Source organism: Cryptomeria japonica, chromosome 9, assembly GCF_030272615.1.
Source record: "Cryptomeria japonica chromosome 9, Sugi_1.0, whole genome shotgun sequence".
NCBI lineage: Eukaryota > Viridiplantae > Streptophyta > Pinopsida > Cupressales > Cupressaceae > Cryptomeria > Cryptomeria japonica.
The window spans coordinates 746,069,131-746,093,040 of record NC_081413.1 but is presented as its reverse complement, the minus strand read 5'-3'; positions in this window follow the sequence as shown (position 1 = coordinate 746,093,040).

The following is a 23,910-nucleotide window of genomic DNA, read 5'->3' as shown; positions in this document are numbered from 1 at the left end:
TATAGATTTGTCAATATCCTTCTTATCCATACTGCTTGAGAACTTGTCGATGAAGCTGCCATGTATTCGCTTCTGTTGAAAAAAGAGTCATTGTTGCCTATTTCTTACTACTCCAAGATACAACTCTAGAGCCAAATGAAAATACATAACCAGATGTTGATTTCCTATCATCCACTGAACCGACCCAATCTGAATCTGTATAAACAACTAGTTCAAAATTGTAAGTGGGAGAATATTGAATGCCAAAATTTTGTGTACCACTGACATACCTCAAAATTCTTTTAGTAGTCTGTCAATGTGACTCATGTGGATCCTCCATGAACCGAGAGACGAGGCTCACATCATACATAATATTAGGTCTCGTGGTTGTGAGGTATATGAGGCTACCAACCAAACTCTTATACTGAGTTGCATCAACCTTGGGACTAGCATCTTCCTTGGTTAGTTTTTCACCAAGGGATATGGGGGTTGCAAATGCTTTGCATGCCACCATGTTAAACTTCTTCAATAAATCAACTATACACTTGGATTGAGAAATAAATATACCTTTCGATGTTTGTTATACTTCTACACCAAGAAAATGGTGCATGTCCTAGATCTAACATTTCAAACTCTTGTTTCATTTCTGCTTGAAACTTCTCCATGAGTGCTTTGCTATTACCTATATAAATTAAATCAACAACATAGAGGCAAAATATGAGAATATATTTACCAATATGTTGGACATACAAGGTAGGCTCTGAGTGGCTTTTGTTGAATCCTTTCTTCATGAAATAACTATCAATTCTAGCAAACCAGACATGAGGAGCTTGCTTCAACCCATAAAGGGCTTTCTTCAACTTGTAGACTATGTGTTCTTTTTCTGGAACTTCATAACCCATAAGCTGTTCCACATAAACCTCCTCATCTATGTAACCATTAAGAAACACTGATTTCACATCCATCTCAAATATCAGCCACATGTATTGTACTGCAATAGCCAATATAATCTTGACTATGTCAAGTCGAGCTACAGGAGAAAAAGTTTCAGCATAATCCACTCCAAGAGTTTGTGCAAACTCTTTGGCAACTAGTCTTGCCTTATGGCATTCTACTGAACCATGTGCATGATATTTGACATTGTATATCCATTTCAGACCAATCACTTGCTTACCTTTGGGAAGTGGAACTAATTTCCAAGTATTATTCTTATGAATGGAATTCATTTCATCATTCATAGCATTAACCCATATGGGTTCTTTCACTACTTCTTCATACACATGGTTCAACTTTAATTGTACTAAACAAAGCAAATTAACAAATGGATATATATTGGTACTCCTCTCATAAACATCAACCAAACTCTGTACCTTTCATTGAATGAATGCTGGAGGTGAATCTTCACTCGAGTTTGTGCTCCTCAAAGATTAGGTGAGCTTGGAGGACTGGAACTAGAGCTAGAAATTCCACGTGAGCTTGTGGGAGAGGAGGAGGAACACTATTATCTTCCATGTTTATGATTATTGATGGATTTTTCTGCACATCATCTTTCCACTATCATACTCCCCCTTCATCAAAAATCACATCCCAACTAACTATCCATTACTTTGTCTCAGGATTATAGAATCTATAGCCTTTACTTGGAGTAGAGTAGCTCACAAAGATACTAAGTTGGGATTTGGCATCCGACTTCTTCAGCTTCTGATCTGCAATATGCACTGTTAGGTACCGGAGACAACTGAGAGGGGGGGTGAATTAGATGTCCAATAAATTCAACCAAAATTAACTTAACCAAAACTTAATGCTTAATACCGCTAAACCAAACTTTATGTCGGGAGACAGCTTTAACAATTAGTTATAGTACCGCTAAAGATTAATGCATGAAATAGAAAGACAATAACATCCACAACACATAACACCAATATTTGTACGTGGAAACCCTGTAAGGGGAAAAACCACAGTGGGAAGTGTTACTCACAATCAAATGATACTACTGTAGATACTATGTGTTTACAATATGGATTCTGCACATGCAGAAAGGCCAACTGCCTAGAGCTCACTGCTCAATCACAAAATGAGAGTCACATTGACTATAATTGGATGGTCAAATCCAATGATAATGTACTGCACAAAATAGCATCTTTATATGCTGGATTTAGTACCAGTTAAGTTCTAATTGCCTTCACAAAATCCTTCCTTCAACCTTCAAATGATGTCTGCCTGTATAGCTCTGCTTATTTCTGCATATACCTTATTGCAATCCTTTTCGCATTCACACTCCACACTTCTTGCGATCTTACAAATAAGATCTTACATATATACCATAACCTAAAACCAATTTGAATAGGTCGGCTCACTAAAAGATATTACAATAAAAACTAATTACAAATAAATCAATATCCAATGTATGATGTCGGTTCAATGCATTTACAATAATAATAAATCATCTCCATAACCTGACATGCTGATCTAGAAAAGATATACCTGCCGGTGCAAGTCCTAGACCAATTTGCCAGTAACAACAAATATGCAAACCCGAATAAACAATTAACCAAATCGCTAAAACCAAGTGATCGAATAATGTATTGCACATAACCAAGTAGTTTTCAAGTCATTTCAAGTGCCGGTGAACAATATAATCTGTCGCTGAACCAAATATAGGTGACTATGCCTAAGTCTGTAACTTACCGGTGAACATAACCAAAATCTCCAAGTGCTGATAAGTGTTGACAAGTGATGACAGGTGTTGACATCAATGACAAAACCATATCAACATATCCAAAACACCAACATGCACCTATGCCAAGCATCCAAAGATGTGAAGATGAGCCATTGAAGGCTGTGACCACTCCAAGCTTCCTTTGGAGTCAGATTTTGAACTACTTTCATGGGACTACAGTTGAGAATGTATATTGTAGTGACAACTGCTTCTCCCCAAAAACTGTTTGGAAGATTTTTTGTCTGTAGCATGCTTCATGCCATTTCCATAATTGTATGGTTCTTTCTTTAGTAATATCAATTTGCTGAGGTGTATATGTGACATTAAGTTGTCTTTGGATGCCATTCTTAGCACAAAAATCAGCAAACTCATTAGAAGTAAACTCTCCCCCACTATCTGTTCTGAGTATCTTGGCACAATACCCGCTTTGTTTTTCAGCCAGTGCTTTAAAATTATTGAAGCATGCAAAGGCTTCAAATGTTTTCTTCAAAAAATAAACCAAAGTGTGGCGACAGTAATCATCAATGAATGTGAAAAACTAAAGGTTCTTACCCAATGATGGCTCTTTCATATCACCACAAATGTTAGCAGGCACAAGCTCTAGAGGAGATTTGTCTCTCTAATATTTGGCCACCAAAAGACTATCTCGGTGATGCTTGCCAAGTGAACACCCTGAACAACTTCTTCTTTTGCCTTGATTGGAGGAAGAACTCACACCATATTCTTCTTATTCAACAAAGTTAGCTCTTGAAAATTCAGATGACCATATCGTTGATGCCATAACCATGAATCATCTATGGTTGATTTTAGTGCATGTGAATTACTAGAAACCAATTTGAGAGGAAACAATCTATTCTATGTCATATAAGTCTTTGCTACAAGATGATTATTAGATTTATAAAAAAACTTGTAGCAACTATCTTCAAATACAACTTTATAGTTCTTTTCTAGAACTTGTCCTATACTCAAAAGACTATGTTGTAATTTTGGTACAAAGAAAGTATTATGGATATTTGTAGTGTCTCCTTGCTTAGTCTTGACTACAAGGATACCTTTTCCAATTACATCAACCTCCTTATCATCTCCAAATTTAACTTTACTCCTCATTGAATCATCTACTTTGATAAAGAAATCAGATTTATGCATCATGTGATTTGAACAACCATTGTCCAAGAACCAGACATCCTCTTGGGGTTCTTTTGCCAAATTGCATGCAAAGAATGTAGAATTATTTACAACAGAAGACTCTTTTGCATTACAATCTCTTGAATTATTCAAGTCAGATTTCTTCTTCCTGCACTTAGATTCATAGTGCCCACATCTTTCACAATATTTGCACTATATACTCTATCTATCAACAAAACTTCTACCTCTTCCTCTGTTATTTCCTCGTCCTCTTCCTCTTCCTCTTCCTCTGTTATTACTAGAAGATTCACCTTGAAATTTAACAGTATGTGAGGGAGGAGATTGGATTTTTCCTCAATATTCATAGAAGATAGGAAATCTTACACAAAACTTTCCCTAGAACACTGCATGTGCTCTTCATGAGACTACAAAGAACCAATTAATTCTGCAACTTTGAAAGTAGTTAGATCTTTACTTTCTTCAATAGAAATTATTACTAGATCAAATTTAGGAGGAAGAGGCCTAAAAAAAAATTCTACAATTTTCTCATCTGATATAGTTTCACCTTGAGTCCTAAGATGATTCACAATACCTTGAATCCTTGTAATAAATTCATGAATAGACTCAGATTCTTTCATCCTCAAATTTTTAAATTCTCTTTGAAAAGTTTGAAGTCTTACGAATTTTATTTTATCTATACCTTGGTATGCAATTTGCAAAGCCTCCCATGCATCCTTTGATTTTGTTAGACTAGCAGTTCGAGGAAAAATTGAAACATTCAAGGCAGATTGAATGATGAAAAGAGCTTTGTTATCCTTCTTTCTATCTTCTTTCAGTTGATTTTTTGTTGTGGTGTCCATGTGTTGAATGTATTCTGATCAACAAGTTCGGTGTATACACCTTCCACAAACTCCCAGAGATCTTGGGATAAAAGTAGGGTCTTCTTCTTGATACTCCAATAATCATAGTTTTCTCTAGTAAACAATGGAAGTTGAAATGCTATATATTCTCCATTAGCTATCTGGAAATAACTATTGTTCTAACCTGCAACCTACACAATCAAAACTATTATAACCTACTCTGATACCAAATGAAATATTTATGATAAAATTGACAGATACTCACAAGACAGATAAAAAAAATATTCAGCTGAAGGACTGCAAAAAATAAATTACATATGAAAAACTTGAATGCCTAAGCCAATTGATATTGAAAAACTTAATAGAAATTATAATTACATAACAATGTCTTATAGATGGCTGATCTCCAATACCGATTAGAGAAAAAACAATAAAGAAAAGACAAAATTTGAAGAAAAGAAACAAAAAAACAAAACATTTAAAAACTATTTTAAAAGCTAAAACTCTATCTTAGTAATCTTAGCAGTTTTACGAACTGCTGAATCACTAAAGCAAACAATTGAAATAAAACTATTTTATTTAGACAAAGCAAAAAACTAAACTAGCATAGCATATCCTTCAAGAAGATCATTCATTCTTATCTTCAAAAGAGTCTTTGAATAAGATGGAAGATAATTCTTTTATGGGACATGATTTTTGTGTGTTTGAATAGAATATCAATAAGACTCATCTCTTTAATAATCATATTCCTAATCAATTCATACACAAGTGTGATGGGACAATAGGTATCTTATAACTACAAATCTCATAAATAAATAGTTAAATAATTTTACATGAAAACAATTTTTTTAATGGTTAGATACAAATCTAGAAGAATAATTTAATGAAATAAGAATTGGGTCATAGATAATTTTGATAAAATATATACATCTTAATCATATATATATATATATATATATATATTTAACAAAACATTGTAAACATATATACATATTAATTAAACAATAAAGATTTACATATGAAGAGGCAAGTATAATTATAATAAAGACATCCAAAAAAAAAATTGGAGAGCAAAGCCCAGCCCAAGCTGAAACTCAGAACATACTAGTCAACCTAGCATAAAGAGAGAAGAATATGATCAATATTGCATTATAACAAGCAGGAGGCAAGCTCAATAGACAAAAGCAAACGTTCAGCCGAAAGAAACTGAGATGGATCAGATGGGATCCAATCTCAACCATCAAAGAAAAACAAAATGAAACCTAAGCCAACAACTCAGAAAGGACATATGTATAGAGAAAGGCCAATAAGATAGAGATGGTGAGAAATTAACCAGTAGGAATTTCTCCACCTTTCCCTTCATTTTTCTACATCGTTTTGCCCATTACTTGTTTGCATACCAAATGAATTACATGGCCTGAATGCATTGAGTGGTTTGAATATAAAAATTCATGGCACAGTTAATACAATTTTATGATGTCACAAGAGCCATAAGAGTATGAGCTTGCATTTGTCTAACACTTGATTGCACTGATGAAGGTCACAATAACCACTGTTAGATACATGATGGTATCATTTAATGCACTAAATAAACACACGGAGCTGATGTAAATTGATCCAAAAGTAGGCATATGAACCACAAGGCATAATTATTCAAGATAACATCAATGAAATGAGAGCTGAAGAGGGGAGGCGCAACCATGCAACTAAGGAAAAAAAGTTATGGAATGTGTATGTTCCCACATAACTACGAGTAGATCACTAGGATTTTAAAAAAAAATTTACCTCTCTTTGGATGATAAGAGAGCCTCATTGGATTGGAACAAGGAGTCCTAGGTATATTTGACAATAGGATCTGATTGTTCACAACCCCTGTTTGTCGACTAAACAACTAGATAATTCCTCTCCCCGTAGAAATCAATTAAATTTCATAATTCTCCAAGGTTTCCATGATAGACTAGACTTGTTGCAGTACATATTTGTAAAATTTTGCAGTTTAACCTGATCTAGCAGGAAAGAAGAAACAAAACTTTGTAGAAAAATAGAGAAAAGAACAGAGCAACTAAGAATGAAATTCAATTATCATTTAGAAATCTCTATGAATTTAAATAAATAAGATAGTCACCACATAAACTAATATTACTATGAAAATGCAGACTAAATCAAGGAGGTGGAAAGAGTTAAACAATGCTCCTCTTTAGTTAGGTTAGCATAAAATCAGCATGCATAAGCATTGTTCCATAAATCATGGATAGAACAGAATAATAAACAGTCAAATAGAAATTTTCATGCGCTAACATCTTCCTTATTTCTAATTAAGGAGAGATAAATCTAATGAAAGGAAAGGGGAAAGAGGGAAAACTGAGTGGGAACCAACCCTCCAAAATAATTTACCAATTCTACATAGTAGGTACTATGATACACTATCCTTCACCTCAAGAAGATCTTGCAAAAAGTGAAAAAGAAAAAGATAGGCATGGAAAGACTGAGTATCCCCCACAATATGCAGTTAATGGTAGATTCTCAAAATTGGATGTAGAAGATGGTCCATGATCGTCGAACAATATTCCTTCCCTTAGGAAGAAATAAAACCAAAGATGTATGAGTGAACTCTCCCGAATTCTGAAAAGAATATGTGGGAAGAAATCTCAAGATGTTTGATGTCTCTAAAAACCAATGTATATCACAATCCAAAGACAATACTGATCCCTCCAAATATTGCTCAAATGTCTCTAAGCTAATGTGAAAGTGTGATAAATGTTGATAAGATAAATTAGGGACCATAGAAGATTCAAGTATAGTGACTGTGGATGTATCGTGATAGTTGGACCAATGAGAATTTAATACTTCCATGATAGAAGCAAATATAGGAAAAGAGAGAAAAAGAGGGTCTAAAGATGTGCCCATAACATCAATAGAAGATAAATCAAGTCCATAAGAGTTGTCAGAAAAGAGGATGTGAAGATCTTCAATGGTGTCCTCCAAATTGGCAATGTGGGACCCTACAAACAAGAAAGCAATGTATGGTGGAATTATATCTCACTCATTAAGAAGACAATAATGAACTTTTTGAAGAGAATCTAAGGTAGCATTCAAAGAATCTAGGGTCTTTATATCACTCATTAAGAAGACAAGCAAGAGGGGATGTCTCTATGTACTCAAGATAATTAAGACTCTTCTAACAAGAAATTTCCTCTTTAGTGTCATTATCATACATAGGATCATCATCATTATCAAGGGATAGAAGCATGCCTATAGTTGGATCATCTAGGAATGGAAGTCCAATGGGATCACCATACATTCCCCTGAGGTGGCCCAAAGAGTGCAACAGAACTCAGTGTGGGATAAAAGCCATGATGTGTGTTCCCCAAAACTTAAACGAATTAATCCTAAGACATGATCATATCTATTTTCCCATGTAGATCTATGCCAACCTGTACTTGGTTCAGGAATAAGCCTATGCAAATGTGGCAATAGATGAATCCATCAACAATGCTTTAGGATCTCATCATGCCAGGACTGGTAGTTTCCTTCTTCCAAAGTGATGTCAGATGCATGATATTTTATTCCAACTTCAAACTTAGACTACCCCCTTTTGGAACTTTATTTCAGTTCATTTTTTAACAAAAACACTAATAGATATCCCCTAAAGCAATGAGTATTCCATTCTAAATAACTCAAATCTTTAATACCCACAAAAAAAATTGTTTGCGTTCTTTCTTCTAAGATCCTAGGCTATAAAACCATGTGAGATTTTGTAGTTAAACCCATAAATGGTTTATAGATATAGAAAGAAAGGAGAAACAAAACTTTGCATGAAAAATAGAGAAAAGAACAAAAGAGTTGAGAATGAAATTCAATTAATACAAAAGATAGCCAGCACATAACCTAAAATTACGGTGTAAACAAGGATTGTTTGAAGGATGCATAAAGAGTTAAACAATGCTCATCTTTAGTTAGGTTAGCATAAAATTAGCATGCATAAGCACTCTTCCACAAATCATAGGTAAAAAAGAATAATAAACAATCGAAAAGAAAGTTGCATGCACTAACAATATTGGATACTCTCATTGTGCAAGCTTCTCTTTTCACATGAATTGATTATGAGCAAAGAGACTCCTATTAAAATGTTTGTGATTTGGAGGGATTTCGTCAACAAGAGCCCTTGAAGCAAAGCATCTACTTCAACAAGATTCTTGGTTACACCTACAAATTTTAATGCCATTGTAGCAAGAATTTTTCCTTTGTGATTCTTAACTACACACCCTCCACCAGCTTTCCCAAGATTATTTTTAGTTGTCCCATTAAAATTAAGCTTTAATTTGTCCCCTTATATATAGTATTATTTTATTTAGATCTATACTACTCATTCCTTTTAATTACAAATGAGTTACTATATTATATTTAGTCTTCAAATTTTTACCAACTATTTCTTACAAGAAAGATTATAAATTTCTTTGTATTTCTTATCCATTCCTCAACAAGAAGGATCTAATCTCCATATAACAACAAAATGAAATTTGTTACATTTCAGTAGTAAATCCATAAGCTTGTAGCCTACTTTTACCACATATGAGTAGTCCTCAAAGGTCATAAAATCCTCTTACAATGATACTTCAAACAACCATATCCAAGAGTAAGCAAGAGGGAATTCATAAAGGAAATACCAAATTAAAAAAGACTTGTTCTTCTATTGATTAATGACTATCACCCAAAATCATAATAAAATCTCTCTTAGACCACCTTTTGCAAAACAAAAATATGAAGTCAATGGGGAAAGCACAATATAAGGCTCTCTCTACACCCTATTATAATAATATCATGGAGCCTTTTGGGCTCTAGACATACCCCTGAGCATGAAAACTATTATAGACTAATGTCAAATTCATGAAGTCTTCTCATATACAACAAAATGACCAAAGATAACATAATATCCCAATTTTCAATGAGCACTAAGAGTTTCACAAAAATCTAAATATACCAATCACTCAACATCCATTATTATCTTTTATTACTATCAAATTAGAGATGGACCTTAAACAACTCTTTGAATCTTACAACACATAAAAAAGAATGGTTATAAGGATTAGGGAAGACTTATCTCTCAAAAAATATGCATCATTAGATTCCATCTCTACATGCAAGGGCTCTTTCCTTGTCTCAAATATTTATCAGTTTGTCCAAAATCCTCAAGAGTTCTCTAAGATGGAGAACAGGGTAACAACCCATTACTTCCTCAAAATTTAATATAAGGGAGATTAACAGGGAAGACATGCAAATCCACTAAGAGATATTTTACTTATTTAAGAGGGGACAAAAACTAGGACACCCCTTCTCGCAATTCTTCCCTCACAAATGAGGTATGGGGGGGGGCGCGGGGGTTTGGGACCTTTATCCCATCGAACACCCTCACCTCTACTCCAAACTCATCACTCATATTAATAAGGACTTTTGAACTGGTAAAAAAAATCCTAGGGCTTTTATTATGCATCCAATTGGCCTCCACCTTCAAAGTAAAGACCCTAGCAGTTTGTTTTCACACTCTAAACAATAAAATTGATCAAATCTTAACATTTAAAGACCCACAATGATAAAAATCGTTAACATATCAATAAAAAATAATAAAACCTCATTTTTTAAAGTAAATAATGGTTATTTAGTATAAAATGGTTAACTTATAAGTTTGTATAGAGGAAAATGATTTGAAATGGGTGCTTGTTTGATAATCCTCATTAGTTTCATTCATATAACCAGTACATTTAAAAGCATAGTTAGAGCACAATAATAATTCATATTACTTGATATCATTTTTAGTAAAGTGTATTAGGGAATACAAAGAATATTCTCATACATGCATCCTATTTATAATCCCCCAATTTATCTAACGACGTACTAAAGAAAAAATGTCACAATTTAGAGTTTTATTTTTATTTTTTTTCGGTAAAAGGCCAAGGCCAAGAATTTTATTAATCATTTTGAAATTATACACTACTCTACTTATGCGGGTGCCGGTAGGAAAGAGTGGAGGTGAGAAAAACTCTGGCCTTGCACAGGACCATAGTCCAGCAAAACATTTATACTAGTTTTAGATTTAATACATCATCACCCCAGGCTAGGGTGATCAGGTGGGGGGTATTTTATTTTCCTCCCCTTACAAGCCCCAAAGTATAATTGTTAATAATCAGTTAATCATTCCTTTAGCTTCCATCATTTTGGCTCAAAGGACGTTCTTTGATTGTTTATACTCTCTCCTTAATTATCCCATATAACCTATTTGACCTACATTGTTATATCTCAAACACTTGGCAGATCTGTTAGTGTTATCCAATCATTTATATCATATGAAAATTCATTTGTAAAGTTAGACTCTGCCTATCATGCAATTTTCTATGAAAACCAATCTTTTCAGATCATACAATAAAGAATTTAAAAAAATAGAATTGAGATTCTGATTATGATTAGGCTGGAGCAAGATTGACCAGTGTCCTAACCAACCAAATAATCTTTAGGCTACCAACTCTTGTTTATGCTCTTGGATTTTGTCCTTCATAAAGGATCAGACCCAGGCTACAAAGACAAGAGTAGGTGAAGGATATTCAGTCATACCGACCCTCCCAGCCTAGTAAATTTATTAATAGCATCATAGGCCAAATTTCATAATGTAAAACTATTTATCTATTCTTCAAACAGTTATTGTAGCCCTGATCTCTTATTCTGATATCCCATTATTCTGATTATACCAAGATAAGAGACTACCCAAGCTACAATAAATGAAGTTAAGTCGTGTCTTACAATCCGAAGTTCTTGCCGGCCACTTCCGGACTGGGCTTTTTGAATATAAGGATGTAGGAAAACAACTTAAAATCTTACCATGTTTGCAATGTCCCATTTTACCTAGTTGACGAAGCCTTAATTCTACCAACGCTGCATTTATCTCTTTTGAATTCTTAGCCTTCAATCTTGAACCTTATGTTCCAACTACCGTTTCCAAGGGCCATTACATCCGTGGAAATCTCAAAAAGAGTGTTAGCCGATCAAAAAAGGAAAGTAATTAGATACTAAAAATGTCATTTGTAAACCCCTGTTCATTTTACCATGCCATTTAGGACAGCTCATAAGCAGTATGTATATACCATCCTTATGTTACTATATGTATATGACTATATACATGAAGATATAGGTATGCGTTCGATCAAAAAATTCAACCACATAATCTAGTAGAGTTGAAAGAGTGTATTGAGAGCATAGTCTATTCTAATTTTAAGTCTTAACTTAGGACTATATTTGCATACCTATTCACATATTAAGCAGTCTTCCAGATATATTAAAAAGTGTTTGCCTAAATTCAGCCTTAACCCATATTAATAGGAACCACTGGTTCCGCGTATACAGTGATATTTTCTGCTGCCAGATAATCCTCAAACCAATCCCTCTTTGTTGGAGGCTTCACATGCATTAACCAGCATAGAAATTCCATTCTTTGCCTGATCTCTTCCTATCGAGATCCGAAGTTGTCTTCCTCCCCTAGCATTAAGATGGGGAACCTCAGTGGTGGTCTGTTATTCCTTATGAGAATGTCATAATGTCTGGGCCGAGGGATTGTGAGATTATCATCTATATTGAAAAGAACCCTGTCTAGTTCTCCCATAATGGATGGAATAAAGATGTTTCTACATAAATTCCTTATATTATATCTATTGTTGTCGAAATTCATGGCTACTGCGAGGAACATTGCAGCAATGTCACTGTTTGCCCTGGTTCTGTCCGCATTCTGAAGGAAATCCTTTCCTAGCACCTTCTTTACTGCATAAATGACAACTTCATGTGGGAGTAAGATAATATCATTGAGGCATTTTTTGGAAATTTCCCCACAAAAGGCCATTTGTCTCTTGTCACTCCTGAGTCTGATAATTGTATCCATTTTTCCAGTTTGAGTTTGAGAGATATGGGATCTATGTTTTAATATAAACGCAAGCCAGGCTAAATATCAGGTTATAATCATTATTCGAAATGGAAACATGTGTTTTTCGTGTCATTTTAGTTAATGATAATCCAAGTTAACTTTTTGTTAATTGTGAAGATCTAAATCGTATCTAAAAAATCTCTTGATGTCGTATTCTCCTTTAATGACTAGCAGATGTTCCGTAGATTGAGATCGTGCTTAATTTATCATTAATTGATTCATTTGAGACAACATGCTTTGAAGGTCATATCTATCCTATCCTTCACATGTTTCAAAAATAAATTTTGGATATCAATATCATCGAAACTAATGCATAATCTTCATTCTTAATTATTCTATTAAGTCTGTATAGAGGATCGAGCCTCTTGGAGGGCATCCATGTTGATCTCCATAAATTCGGCCAGTCTGGATCAATGCTTTTATTTTACTTAGCTATAATAAATTCTACTAGAGAGTGAACTAGGTTATAAGGGTATAAGACCGTATATATATAAATGCATTTATATGAATATACAAGTATATAACAGTATATGTATACCCATATGTTTATGAAAATATATATCTATCTGTATATATATTTGTATGTATATAGGTATATACAAATATATATATATATATATCTATATATATATGATTATATATATATCAAGATATACAAGTAAACAAAAATATATATATATACATATGTATATATATATATAGATAGACAGGATATACATATATATATGTATATATATAAATGTGTATCTATACATATATATATATGTATATATATATATATACATATATATATGTATATATATATATACATATATATATGTATATATATATATATATACATATATATATGTATATATATATATATATACATATATATATGTATATATATATATATATACATATATATATGTATATATATATATATATACATATATATATATATATTTGGAATATATAAGTACATATGAATATATATCTATATATAAATATATAAGTATATGTATATATATTTATACATTTGTATACATATATAAGTGCATATGTAAATATATATCAATACTTGTCCAATCTATATAAGAATATATTCAAATATTGTAGTGTCCTAAAATTGCGACACTTGCAATTTCGACTACATTTGGGTCTTCACGATGGCGGCGTAACGTTGAGCCTAAATGGAGACCTCGAAACCTGTTTACGACATCAAAAACAACATATTTCTGCACCTTGGCCTGATCCTTCCTTGCACCCTACTGTCCCGGGAGGTGGGACCATGTCACCCAGCGCCCTGGTCCCTGGCCCTATTTTGGGCCCGGTCTCTTGTTGGGCATCGGGTCTTTAAGTTTGCAATTCGGAAAACAATGCTTCTAGGTCAGCCTAAGGTCGGGAAAATCAGTCTCTCAACCCTAATTGACAAGTATATAAACTACATTTCCTCTCCCAAAAGAGGGAGGAAAAAACATATGTGTGCAAGAGGTGGAAGAGATAGGCAAACATTCAAACATTCAAACATTCAAGCATTCAAGCATTCCTTCAAGCAATTGAGCATTCTAAGTCTCCATTCAAGGCTAGGTGTTGCATTCAAAGACAAGGATTCAACCATTGAAGAGGAGATCACTTACAACATACAAAATACAACATTCATTACACCTTCGCATGTAAGAATACAAACATTCTTACAACAAGGTATCAATACTTGTTTACATTACAAACATTTACATTTACAGCATTCTCATTTCTTGGTTAATTCCAAAACTGGGGTTTGACCTAAAGGCAAACCCCTAATCCCTAACCCCCCAATCATCCTCTCTTTTCTGTGTGTAGGTTGCAAGTACTCGGCAGTAATTGAAGATCTGGAATCCTTGCGCAGAGACGAACAGATCCCCCTTCGTTTCGCGGATTTTTTGGAGGACCGTGTGCATTTCGGGCGCCATCATCCCGTCAAATTTCGCTCAAATTTGCAGGACAACATCGTCTCAACATTTTACTGCTAATTTCAGGTCCGCAGCTTCATCCCGTGTCCCTATCTCTATCTACAAGTGAATCTTTCTTACTTTACATGCATTCCTAGTTCAATCCTTCTATCTACATTCTTTACAAAAGAGGGTATCCTTGATGTCTTAACCCTTGAAACTCATTTAGAATACAGTCTTGCATTGTGTGGGATTGGATCTTGTGGGTTTCAACCCCTCTTTTGAATGTAAAGTCTCTCCTAAGTGAAAACCATCAATCCTAGTGACCTCCTTTCTCTCTCCTTGGAGTGGAGCGGGGGGAACACCTTGGGTTCGATTTTCCGCTTTACATTTTGGTGAACCCGACGTGAACATCCTAATTCTGATTATTCATGGTTAGATCTAAAAAATTGGCTTCCTTAATTACATTTCCATGTTTGATCTTTTGTAAATTTTAGAGGTTAATTGCATAAAAACCCTAAATTTTCTTTTTAGTAATTGAGCTTGTGAAATGTTTAATTGTTAATGCTTGTTTCAGATCTACCCTTCTATTGCAAATTGTCAATTCATATTTGTGCTTTAATTCTGAAAATTAAGTGGTTAAGTGTCAAAACCCTAATTTTTAAAACCCTCTTGATTCAACCTTTGACCAATGATTTCGTTGATCAGAACACCTCCAAATCGGCTGTAACTTTAGATTCCGCAACAAAATCACATTATCTCTCATCCCTGAAAATTTTGAAAAAAGTTGCGAGGACCGTGTGCACCCCGAGCGCCATTGTCCCTGACATTTTTTCCGAAATTTCGGGAGCTAGATCTTACTGTATTTTTCTGCTAAAATCCAGAATCTTGGCTTATTTCATTAATTCTAACACTTTCAAAATTAAAGTCAAAGTTGGTCTATTGATTGCTTGGATAAAGGCTTATAATCATTCAAAAATTGTTGAAATTGAAATTTTTGTTAAAATTGTGTTTCTTACAGTCCTAAATCTGAAAAGTGTGTTGGCATTCATTCGAAATTTCAGTGCTTTATTCAAATTTTTGTAGTTTGTGACTTTTGAAATTAAGTGTTTAATTGTAAGAACCTTGATTTCCACTTTCAAAAGTGAATTTTGCATGAAATTGAGTCAACTTTTAAATTTCAAAGCCTACATCGCTTTTAGTATTCCCTCTAAAATCATAAAATTCAAAATTTTAGTTTCCCTCTCTTTTTCAAAATTCAAATTTTGCATTTTTCAACAATCTTGGTAGGGTTCAATTTTGAGATTACAACTTTAATTTGGCCTATCTACAGATCGTAAAATCACTCAATTTTTTCAGATTAGCTTTAAAATCATCATAGCTTTCATCCCTGAAAATTTTGAAAAAAGTTGCGAGGACCGTGTGCACCCCGTTCGCCACGGTCCTTGACATTTTTTTTGAAATTTCGGGAGATTGTCCTGATTGCATTTAACAGCTTAAATCTAGGAGATTGGCTGATTTTATTGAAATTTGCTACTTCTAAATTCAAAATCTTCTCTCTCTCTTTAGTGCATGAGTTTTACAACAATAAGCCCTACTTACACTATTCCTGTTAGATGAAGCCTTAGAATTAAGTCTTCCCAAGGTTTAATTACTGAGGAGATGGAACCTAATTTGAATGGCCTTTTTAACGAGGACACGGGTAATTCCTCTAATCCTCCTAATGATGAAGAAGCTCTCCATGAGGTTTCTATAGAACAACTTTCGAAATTGGATAACCAATTTGATGATTTTCAACAATGGATGTCTCAAGAATACCCCGATAGTCAAGCTCTTTCATTAATTGAGGGTCTAAAACGTATGGTTCAAAGTGATAAGAATGGAATTGATATTTTGCGTGGTATTGCACACATTGTGGATTCGAATGTGATGCCTATGAAGAGTTGTGCCGAAACTTTAGGTTATACACAACCTCCTACTCAAGTCAATCATTCTATTCCTTTGACAACTCCTATTGCTAGTATACCTACTTTTACATCAAACATAATGACTACTTCAATACAAGACATTCCACCTATGATCACCAGTCATGGGGGCAATCCTTCTTTTTCAATCAACCCCCTTCCTTCATTCAATCCAACTTCTTCACTCATTCCTTCAACGAGTGTTCCTGTTACATCTCCACAAATGAACATGACACAAGGGGGCAATTCGTTTAACCATTCCATTCCTCCTTGTAGTGTTCCTCCTTTCCAATCATCTCCTATGACTAACTATCATAGTGTCCCGCCACCTTACTCTCAACCAATACCTTCTTTCAATAACATAATACCTACATCACAATCTAACATGTCCAATATGAACTCTTCGACTGAAGCGACCATTAACAATCTTGCACAAACTGTCTCTTCTTTACAGCAACAGATTGCCTCTATGAATCAATCTAAGTTTAGTGTGCCCACATTTGATGTTGCGAGCCCACTTTCTCTTGACATTGTTCGAGCTATCCCCCCTACGCATGTTGAAATCCTGCAATTGGAGCTTTATAATGGTAAGAGTGATCCTCTAACACATGTTAAGACCTTTCAAACAATATGTACCGATTTTGCTTATGACCAAAGGTTGCTTGCAAAACTGTTTACTAGAACATTAAGAGATAAAGCCCTACAATGGTATTGCTCATTGCCTTCTTATTCTATTACTTCTTTCCAACAACTTGCAAATGCTTTTATTCAACAATTTCAAAACAATATAGGTCCTAAAGTTACTTTGATTGATTTAATGCATTGTAAACAAGGTGTTAAAGAAAAAGTGACTGACTTCATTGGTAGATATAAGCATTTGTATGCTCAAATTTCTTTTCCAGTACTTGACAATGATATGTAAAGAATCTTTATTTCTAATTTACAAAAAGATATTAGAGAAAAACTTTTGTTTTCTAAGTTTACTTCTTTGCAACAGTTTTGCGCAACTCTTCACAATTATCAACTAACTGTGAGCCAAATGGAACAAGCAAATCCTATGGCTCCAAGTGATAAGGGTGATAGTAGTCAACAACCATTTGGGAAGTTTAAACCGAACAGAGAGGTCATTAAGTTCAATGAAAACATCATCAACAACAATGTGAATGCAGCATCAGGTGTGCCTCCTATTTCTAAGTTTTTCAAGAAAGAAAGAAAATTTACTCCTTTGAATGAATCATTGCATAGTATTATGAATAAGTTATTGGAACAAAATGTGCTTACTCTCCCTCCTATAAAGAAAATAGATCCTGCAAAGATTAATTCGCCCTATTTTGATAACAAATCTTTTTGTCAATTTCATCGTCAACCTGGGCATGATACTGAAAAATGTTTTGCTTTAAAGGGTAAAATTCAAGATTTGATTGATAATAATACTATCTCTATTTCTGGTGTGAATGATAAAGGCAACACATCTATAGCTCCTCCTAACCAAAATCTTAAGATTTTTACTGATCCATTACCTTCTCATACCTCTAATGTGATTGATACTAATGATTCCTCTGTCTCACCTGATGATCTTGTGTCTATGAATGTGATTAACTTTGTAGAGCAGCAGAAAATCCCTAAAGAACCTTCCATCACATTTGATTCCAGTGAAACTATCAGGGCACCTGATAGTCCTTTATATATAGTTGCAAAAGTCAAGAATACACCTTGCCGTGGAGTGCTTATTGATCCTTCTTGCATGGTTAACATCATTACTGAAGAATTTCTTTTTACTTTGCAATTGAATCAAGTGATCTATGACAAAACAAATGTGGTTGTGAAATTATTTGATGCATTTTCTTCTCCTGCAATTGGTTCTATTACATTACCTATTGAGGTCCATAACAAATCCCTTGAGGTGAACTTTGCTATTATTCCGTCGTCCGAACAATTTCGTGTGAAGCTAGGCTATCCTTGGCTATCTTCCATGAAAGCTATTGCTTCTCCTATTCACAAGTGTTTGAAATTTGCCCATAATGGTGAAGTTGTTACTGTCAATCATAGCCTCTTTAAACCAGCTGAAAGAACTTCTAGCGTTCCTATTGATTATTTTTGGCCTAAACAATTTCAATCTCTTCCATGGCGAAGTGATCATCTATTTAAATCTTATCAAAAGTGGAAAACAGATATGATCTTATCTCTAAGTGAACCTAGAACACCCAAACTTGATATTCCCATCATTCTTGAGAAGGAAGTTCTTCCTTTGAAAGATAAAACTAATGTCTTTCCTCAAGAAGATTCCCAACCCATCCCTATGGATGTGACTATGCCTATGTCTAATAAACTTTCTAAAGGTAGATCTATACCTCCTCGTCATGATGGACTTGGTCTCCTTCCTAAACTAGATATTCCTCCTTTATATGGAGCAGTTCCTCCTCCTTCCTCTTATAGAGAGAAGAGACCTTCCTCTTCTCCTATTGTTCAACCTAAGAGACCACAACCTAAACACCCAAGTGATAAGGATGAGAACATTCCTCCTCCTCAATCTTCTCAACTTCCTACTAAGACTAGACGAAATTGTTCTGCACGTGAACGCCGATGAAAGCGTCGTCTTAGAGCTCAGGCAGCTGCTTCTCAAACTTTGCAATCCCCAAAAACACCTTCAGCTAGTATTATTCCATTTTCTCCTCAGCCGAAAATTGAGCCAAAATATCCTAAATATAAGATGCATGATAGTCTTGATCTTGTGCGAGTTAAAGATCCTATTCTTATAAATCTTGATGGTGATATAGATGAAAATGTTATTCATGATGAAAATGTTACTTCTTTTCATTATGATAGTGAATATGAATATGTTGATGTTGATAACCATTTATCTAATGAATTTTCTAAAGCACTTATCCTAGCTCCTAGACAAGAACAACGTGGCTTGGAACATGAACATAGCCCTTGTTTGGATCTTGTGATAGCTCCATCTGCTGTGTTGGATGTTCCTCCTCTAGCGTGTTTCCTGCCTTCCCGAAATATTGATCAGCAAGATCGGGGGGTGGATGATGTGCTAGACTAGTTTCATTTAGCATAGGAGACTCTCTCCTCCTCTCTTGATCTCTTTTGTTACTTCTTCTATGTGTTATTCTCATTCTTCTATTTGTTGTCCTTAGTGTTGTCTACTTGAGGACAATGCAAAGCATTGAGATCTCTTGGTCTCTCTCATGTTGACTCAAAAGACACATGTGTTCCCTTCTTCTAGGTGACTTTCCTTGATTGGGGAATGAAGAACAATTATGCATACATACATATGATATACATGAATTATCATACAACATACTGACCCCAAGGAAAGTGAAATCATCTCGTGCTTTGTGTTTTGTGGCTATTATCCTTGGGTTTATCTCACACTTGGGGGCTAAATCTTTGTGATAACGTGCTCCTTTCCCTTCTCATTTCTTATATGTATCACTACCTTAAAGCAATCACCCCCGGTGAGGCGTGTGCGATCACTTTAACGTAGGGGGGCATACACCCCGTTCATATCTCTTCAAGATATTTGAAAGTTTCTTGGCGAACTTAGCTTTGCCTTGAAAATTTTTGGTATTTTTCTTGCATGACTCATAGTGAGGGAACCTTACTACTGACAGTCATGGTTCTCCCTCGTGATCTTCCCTTTTACTTTGTCAATCGAAGTCGTAAGATCCTTAGTCCACTGGGGGCTTGGTGTATCTTGCCTCCTTGACGTGGTGAAAGTCTTTCAATGTTCTTTTCCTTGTACTTTACGAGAAGTATGGGTGTATGCTTATACTACACTTGCAATTTTGACTGCATTTGAGTCTTCACGACGGCGGCACAACGTTGAGCCTGAATGGAGACCTCGAAACCTGTTTATGACATCAAAAATTGCATATTTCTGCACCTTGGCCTGATCCTTCCTTGCACCCAGCTGTACCGGGAGGTGGGACCATGGCGCCCAGCGCCCTGGTCCTTCAGGACCATGGCGCCCAATGCCTTGGTCCCCCAGGACCATGGCACCCAGCGCCCTGGTCCCTGTCCCTATTTTGGGCCCAGTCTCTTGTTGGGCATCGGGTCTTTAAGTTTGCAATTCGGAAAACAATGCTTCTAGGTCAGCCTAAGGTCGGGAAAATCAGTCTCTCAACCCTAATTGACAAGTATATAAACTAAATTTCCTCTCCCAAAAGAGGGAGGAAAAAACATATGTGTGCAAGAGGCGGAAGCGATAGGCAAACATTCAAACATTCAAACATTCAAGCATTCAAGCATTCCTTCAAGCAATTGAGCATTCTAAGTCTCCATTCAAGGCTAGGTGTTGCATTCAAAGACAAGGATTCAACCATTGAAGAGGAGATCACTTACAACATACAAAATACAACATTCATTACACCTTCGCATGTAAGAATACAAACATTCTTACAACAAGGTATCAGTACTTGTTTACATTACAAACATTTACATTTACAACATTCTCATTTCTTGGTTAATTCCAAAACCGGGGTTTGACCTAAAGGCAAACCCCTAATCCCTAACCCCCCAATCATCCTCTCTTTTCTGTGTGTAGGTTGCAGGTACGCGGCAGTAATTGAAGATCTGGAATCCTTGCGCAGAGACAAACAGATCCCCCTTCGTTTCGCGGATTTTTCGGAGGACCGTGTGCACTCCGGGCGCCATCGTCCCGTCAAATTTCACTCAAATTTGCAGGACGACATCGTCTCAACATTTTACTGCTAATTTCAGGTCCGCAGCTTCATCCCGTATCCCTATCTTTGTCTACAAGTGAATCTTTCTTACTTTACATGCATTCCTAGTTCAATCCTTCTATCTACATTCTTTACAAAAGAGGGTATCCTTGATGTCTTAACCCTTGAAACTCATTTAGAATCCAGTCTTGCATTGTGTGGGACTGGATCTTGTGGGTTTCAACCCCTCTTTTGAATGTAAAGTCTCTCCTAAGTGAAAACCATCAATCCTAGTGACCTCCTTTCTCTCTCCTTGGAGTGGAGCGGGGGGAACACCTTGGTTTTGATTTTCCGCTTTACAAATATATATGCATTTATATATATATATATATATATATATATCTGTAGGTATCTCTGTATGTGCATATATTGATTGAGTTTGAGCAAATATGTAGAACATTTTTGTCTATGCCTTATCTATATGTGTATAGATATATAAAAATTTGTTTATCCAACTTGTTACTTATCGGTAGAGTCTGATATATTAATCGTTGTCTTAGTTATCCCATCTACCCCTAAATTGGCTAGAGCATCAGCTGCCAAGTTTGCCTCTCTGTATATATGGTTGATAGTGAAATCTGTGAAATAATTGAGTAATTCCAATGCTTTATCAACAATACCTTTGATTTTCCAATTAGACATTCCTTTAGTCCTAATTACATTGATTATTAATGCTAAGTCACCTTCAATTTCTAATTTACATATCCTTAGTTCTCTGCATATCTTTAATCCTTCTACGAGGCTTAGGAATTTAGCGATATTGTTGGTGGTTTGTCCTAAATGAATGGATTTAGATCCAATACTCTTCCCTTTATTTGAATGTATTATACATCCTGCCCCTGCAGTACCAGGGTTTCCTCTAGATGCTCCATCAAAATTTAATTTGAACCATCCATGCTTTGGAGGTTGCCACTTGCATGTTTTCCTTATTTCTTCTTTGTCTGTTCCCATTTTCCCAGTAAAAGGAGGGATTTTTATTCCACTCCATTGCTTTCTAATAAAGTTGTCCCATTCTATGAATGACTTTCCATGTAATGGAGTGTTCATATTCATATTATTGAAGGTTTTGGTTATAGCCACTTCTATTTTAATTATGAGTTTTTCTACTTGGATTTCCTTTTCTTGAAATATTCTTCTATTTCTTTCTTTCCAGATCTCCCATATTACTATGGATGGGCTGCAGATCCATAAATTATGAAATAAACTTCTTTTCTTGATAATTGGCTAGTATGAACACCATTCTATCAAGGAGGAGCTAATAGCTCTTGACCATCCTAGTTGTGCCATTAACCAGTACCAGCATTTCTGGGTATATTGCATGTCATGAAAATATGATCACTTGTTTCCTCATCTTCCCTACATAATAGACATATTGATGGTCCTTCATATCCCCTACATCTAAATTGATCGGCAGTAAGTACTTTCCTTTGAATTGCCGCCCAAGCAAAGAAGCCTGCCTTTGGAAGACACATTTTATTCTAGCAAAGTTCAACTGGAATGTGATCTTTGCTAACTTTTTCCTTATTGTATATTCTCCTAAAGCCATCTCTGTAGTTATATTGCCCATCCTTGGATTTTGACCATACTAAATTATCATCCCCTTCTCTAAATGAAATTAGTCGGTGATTAAGTATTTTTTGCATTTCTTGGAATTTGATTTTAGGGATAAATGGACGCATGTTTTTCCATTTCCATCTGAGTGCCGATTTTGGTTCAGGAATTATGTAATCTTTTACATAATTCCCCCAAAGGTTCTTTATTTGATGCTTGATGTTGGATGTATCCACCAATACATCTGTTGGAGGTTGATCCCCCCAGGAGTCTTCCCAAAACAATGCCGATTTGCCATTGTGGATGTCCCAAGCCAGATGATTTGTTATGATAGGGCGACAATCTTTTATAAAATTCCAGATTCTTGAACCCTTCTGTAAGTGTTTTTCCCTGAATATTGCCTCCTTATGGCTGTTTGCCAGATACTTATTTCTTAGGATTCTAGCCAATTTGGCATTAGATGAGACATATGTCCTCTAGATTAATTTTGCCCCTAAGGCCTTGTTCTGCCATATTAGGTTCCTTATACCTGTGCCCCCATCACATTTATCTCCGCAAATTTTATCCCAGGATATCAATTTTATTTTGTTTTTGTCTTCTGTTCCCTGCCAATAAAAATTTATGATAATTTGGGATATGTTCTTATGTACTCCTAATGATATAGGAATGCAAGATAGAAGGTAAATGGGTATTGCCGATAAGACTGATTTTATTAATGTTATTCTGCCTGCCCCTATCAACCAAAGGCCTTTCCAAGACAAGAGTCTTTTCTTGATGCGCTGAATGAGGTGGTCCCAAAGCTTGCTGGATCTTGTTCCTTTATCTATTGGTATTCCTAAATATGTGCATGGTAATTGTCCAATTCTATACCCAAGTCAGCTAGCTATTTTATTTTCCTCTTGTATAGACATATTAAAGAAATTTTTTTCTGATTTTTGGTTATTTACTAATTCTCCCGACACTTTCCCATATGTGAGTAGGATTCTTTTGATTTCCTTAGCCTCTTTGAGTTTGCCCTTTCCCAATATCATTATATCATCTGCAAATTGTTGATGTGTACAGGGTTCTACCCCTGTTGTTATCTGAATACCTTGCAGCCTACCTCC